The following is a 4,914-nucleotide window of genomic DNA, read 5'->3' as shown; positions in this document are numbered from 1 at the left end:
GGCCTCAATTAAAAGAGCAGTACAAGTTTCCTTCATCATCTCAGCTGTTTTGTGCATTTCTTTGTAGAGATACGTTTTACTGATACTTTGGCTAAAAATAAAAGAATCCTACAGAAACACTAGAAACTCACTATTAGCAGAATCTAGTCATTAAAAATAAATTTAAAAATTGATCTTTCAAAAAAGTGCAAGAAATACTTAGATTGAGAAAAAAAGCACACCTGAACATCCCAGAGACACAGGAGAAAACACAGCTTTATAATTTCATTTACCTCACCACTGTAAATTCTCCTCCTCAGACACTGACAAAGCATTCTGGTTCCTGCTGCTCCACGGTTCAGAGATGCACAAGAGCAGCCCTGGTACAGCACAGCACCATTGCCACATACCTGCAACATTGGAAAATGCACCAACTTCAGGACTCAGCATCAATAAGCTTTCTGCAGAGATTTCCCCATACTGAGGCAGTGACATCTCTATTTGTGGACATCGAGGTAAGAAGTCATTATAGAGCATTACTCTGTACACACCAAAGTGCAGTTCAGCACTAATGAACTGGTTCTTGTCTCACTAAAGGGTTCTGAGCTACAATCAAATAAAAAGTCAAGCAAATTTCTTTAAGGGAAGCTCATTAATGCTGTTAAATTTCACTGCCTAAAAGTCCCCAGCACTCTGCAGCACATGATGGCTCTGCATTACACTGCATCTGTTATAATTTAATCAGAAAACACAAAGGAAGCAAGAAGATAATGGTCCATTTTAGTAGCTGTTCAAGATGTCTTGATAAACACTGGCATTTTTCAACAAGTTCCTCAGCACAGCTCTTGACTGCACTTACTGGAACCTTCTCAGTTTTCATCTGGCAGTATCTTCTAGCCTTACAGTCACTCATAAAAAGCTCACAGCCCTGCCCAATAAGGCATTCTTCCCTTATCCCATATCATCAATACCATTCAAGCCTCTGAAGCTGCCATATAGTAGTGATTTAGCATATGGTGATAAATGGAAGGCAATGACACCAACAAAGTCATTGTGTTTCTTCCTTTACAGTTATTTACGTGAAGCACTTGTAGGCTCTTACAACAGTAAGCTCTACACAAATGCGTTTTTTAATCATTGGAATCAAAATATTTTTGAGACAGAAGTCTTGATTGCTTTCTTTGTCACACTTTTCAGAATCTCAGCATATCACAAGACAGCCTCCCTCAAATAGGCAAAGTTGGAAGTGAACAGATGAAATAACTGATGTAAGATCGTAACTGTACTAGAAGAAGACCCGACACTTTGGGAGATCAGCTGTTTCCTTCAGATTTTCACCTCTCCGTGGTGCAGTTAAGGTCAGAGTAGATCACTTTCCAGTCCTGAAAAGTCATATGTGCACACATGCTATTATGAAGACAGAGACAGGCAACAGAAACACAGCTATATTAAAATATTAAATAGCTATAAGCATCCAAAGAAGCTGGAAAGAAGTAATCAAGCACAGGACATGTGCAGTGGCCACACCTCGCCCAAATCACGCTGGGCCAGCTCGATGCTCACACAGCAGCCAAATATCTAATTTTAAGGAAAGATGCACACTTGCTCCTAAAAAAACCCTGGTCTTGCCACAAATCTTTAGTTATGAATAAATAGAGAAGTTACTGAGAGTTTCAACTAGTATTTGTATGGCCCCACAAGGATTTCTATGAAAACCATTATCTGAGAATAGTAGCAACATGTAAAACCTGTGTTTTAAGGAAGGATGATTGTTCTCAGAAATAACTTAGCTAGGGGCTAAAATAGATTATTTTCTATGGTAGCAATTGGTGAAATCTTGCTAAAATGTTCCAGTATTCTGAAGTCTAACCAGAAGAGACTAAGAACTACTGAAAATACATCTAAAACATAATGATGTCACAGTCAAGCCACTACACCTCGTAGCATTAAAGACCACATAGCCTCATATCATTGCATCTCTCAACCTTCTCTCTGCTTGGCTACATTTCTGTAGGGAATTTTTGTTCCCTATCCCCCTCCTACAATCAACCAAATGAAATATTTACTGTTGGAGCCATCAGAATTATGAATTAATACATTCGTGTAATTTCCAAAAACTGTAACACTCACAGAGTACTGCAGCAGAATCCATGTCAGAATTAGGTGTGACTGCAACCAAGCTGGAAGCTCAAAGCAGGTTGCAGATCCACTCACAAGTCTCCCCTGGCCGATGCTGGCTCCATACAAAAAAGATCATTAAAATGAGGTTTTTAAAAAGTTGATACATAAACAAGCAAGAAAGAATGGCATAGAGCAGAATTAAATGTGCTTCTAAACAACACTAACAGCTTTCTCCACACAATCCCCACCCCCCCTGCCAGAAGGAGACAGAGATAAAAGACAACAAAAGCTTCAGGAAAGATTCTGATCTAAATCATTCCTGTATGCACAGCTTATAAGTTAATAGATCTATTTTTATACCTTTGAGAAGAGGAAAAACAGATGAAGGATTTAAATATTTTTACAAAATGCTAGCAATAAATGGCTTTTTATCAATTGTGTTTGCTTTATCATTTTTTGTCCCTCTCCAATTCTCAGAGATTTTAAATATAGGGTTGAGCTAGTAACTTCTAATTACAATTGTTTTGGATAATGTTTCACACACTGATACTTCACAGCATAAGAGTTGTGCTTTCTGACTTCCAAGGTTTACATGAGAAATGGGCAAAATGCCATTGTTTTGTGTGCTCAAATCCATTACAGTACAGGAAGATTAAAACAGGCAACTGAAAAGATGATGTGCCTCTCTAATACATAGCTAAATAAAACTAGAAGTAACCCCACACTCAATGCCCACTTTCCAAATATTGCTATTTGCTCATCTGTTCTTGAAATCCAAGTCTTACTCACCAACTGGAGGAGAGATTTTGTTTTTCTCCACAGAACGTAAGCCCATGTAAGAAAGTTTTAATGCTTTAAACTTTTGTGCTGTGGTAATCCTAAAAATAAATAGTACATTTTGTAACAGCTTGTAGTCTTATGACAGGAGATGGAACTCACCAGGAGATTCGAAGCAGAGTCATTTGAAATACTTTTCTGTTGTTCCAAACCAACACTTTATCTTTTCAAGCAATTCTTTGGGTTGTGATGCTCCAGACTTCGAAATGAGTGTCAGCCCTGCCAGTACCTTGGGTTGGAACCTTCCACCATTCACAGGGGGAGCAAACTGGTGCTGGTTGCTTTACTGCACCTTTACACACACTCATTTTCACAAGGCCTTGAATTAAAGTCAGGCCTTCCCTTTTCCCCTTCGGTGACAGAGAAAAACATCTCTTCATTCCAGGTAGCCTTAGGGCAAGAGAGTGAAATTTGTCCTTCTTTCACGACATGTGCTGTTAATGATTATCTAGAGATGTACTTTTTTTCTAACACCATATATTGAAAGATCATGACAACTAATAGCACCTGAGAAAGCCTTTAAGGTTGGTATTGTATCTAGTTGAGTCAGACTTGGGGGTTTTTTTAATGTCTTACCATTACCAAACAGACCTCAACACTTTTCCCCATGAATCTGTGATCTTCTCCTTCCCATCTCTGGAGTAACTACTAACAGACCCTAACTTAAGTGATGCTCTGGCCTCTGCACTGGATCAGAAAGCAGAGACACGGATTTTCTGGCATTTTCTGGACATGGATGACTCCTCTGACTCAATTTCACTTCCATTAATTACTGCCTACTTCCCCACACTCATCTACAGCTGAAATTGGAGAAGGAGCTTTCTACAATCTTTGAACCACCAAACAACAACGCATTACCAATGGTTTCTTCTCAGGCAATTTATTTCATCAGTAATTCACCAATACCTACTAAATGCACCTTACACCTACACAGGACCTCTTCCACCTTTGCACATTCCCTTTATGTCCATCTGCCTTTTGTGAAATGACAAGCAGAGAGTGAAGCGGACACAAACAGCCCATTGCCTCGAGACAGCAGCAGCCTGGGTTGGCCTGTAATTTGTATTCTTGCACTGTTACTGCAGGATGATTGCATAGCTATTTACCATGCCATAAAAAGGTACAAGAGACCAAGCCCTGCCCTTCTCGGTCAGTGCTGACCCTGTAATTTGTGGTGGAAACAATCCTGGGCTAGCAGGAGGGGTGTGATGGGCCATGTTTAGGTGTTCAGCGTGTGCCAATAAAGCGGAGCGGAGGGAAACGTCACCGTACAGGGGAGGAGAAGGGCTGCTGGCACAGCTCGGCCCTGCCAAACCTGCCAGCTCATTAATCTGTGCTCTCAGCTCGCCTCTAAAGGCTTGTTGTTTTCTTCACAGTTATTCTGCATTTAAACACAGCCTTGCCATGCACCACAGCACCAGGGACTGTTCAGTGTCACAGAGCCTTAGCTGCTCTAAGGGAAGGGAGGTTCTAAGGCATTTAATTCAGCCTAACCATTAGCATAGTTCCTAGAAATACTTACAGAGAGCTGAAAGCTAAGCACAAAGGCTTTTCTTAAAGAACAGGTTTCATAACTAATTCAAGATGCTTTCTAAAGTAATAGAAAATATTAATCAAGCAAACAAGTAATGAAGCAATAGAAATAAGTAATGAGGAGCAATTTAAATGTACCTAGAGATGATTCCTGTTTCAAATAAATTAATGACCTTCCAATCACACATCCTTTTATTCATCCATGATTATAACTTTTGATTTTCTTCTTTCTTTGCTATTCTGTTTCTTCAAACCTTGAAAAATTAGTTGAAGGTGTTGGCAGCTGAAATTAAATATAAATTGCATGAAATTGTACATCAAGCCATCAAATATATGGGACAAATAGATACAAGTTAATGCAGTTAAACCAAAGGTAAAATCTGTCTAGAATTCTTTTATTTTTAGTATTTTCATCTTTCTTTATTGTGTGCTTCCCTAAACAAA

General features: G+C 39.2%; 1 long non-coding RNA gene across 1 annotated transcript; it reads right to left on the bottom strand.

The window, feature by feature from the left end:
- Nucleotides 1-280: 280 nt before the first annotated feature.
- On the bottom strand, nt 281-2,190 carry LOC138117501 (uncharacterized). The gene is made up of 3 exons (XR_011154682.1): nt 2,110-2,190; nt 1,261-1,361; nt 281-389 (listed from the first exon to the last, which is right to left on the bottom strand). It is a non-coding gene; the product is annotated as an uncharacterized lncRNA (long non-coding RNA).
- Between the last annotated feature and the right edge of the window lie 2,724 nt (nt 2,191-4,914).

This window comes from Aphelocoma coerulescens, chromosome 12, assembly GCF_041296385.1.
Source record: "Aphelocoma coerulescens isolate FSJ_1873_10779 chromosome 12, UR_Acoe_1.0, whole genome shotgun sequence".
NCBI lineage: Eukaryota > Metazoa > Chordata > Aves > Passeriformes > Corvidae > Aphelocoma > Aphelocoma coerulescens.
Note: the sequence above shows the minus strand (reverse complement) of the source record. Positions and strands in the feature narration are given on the sequence as shown.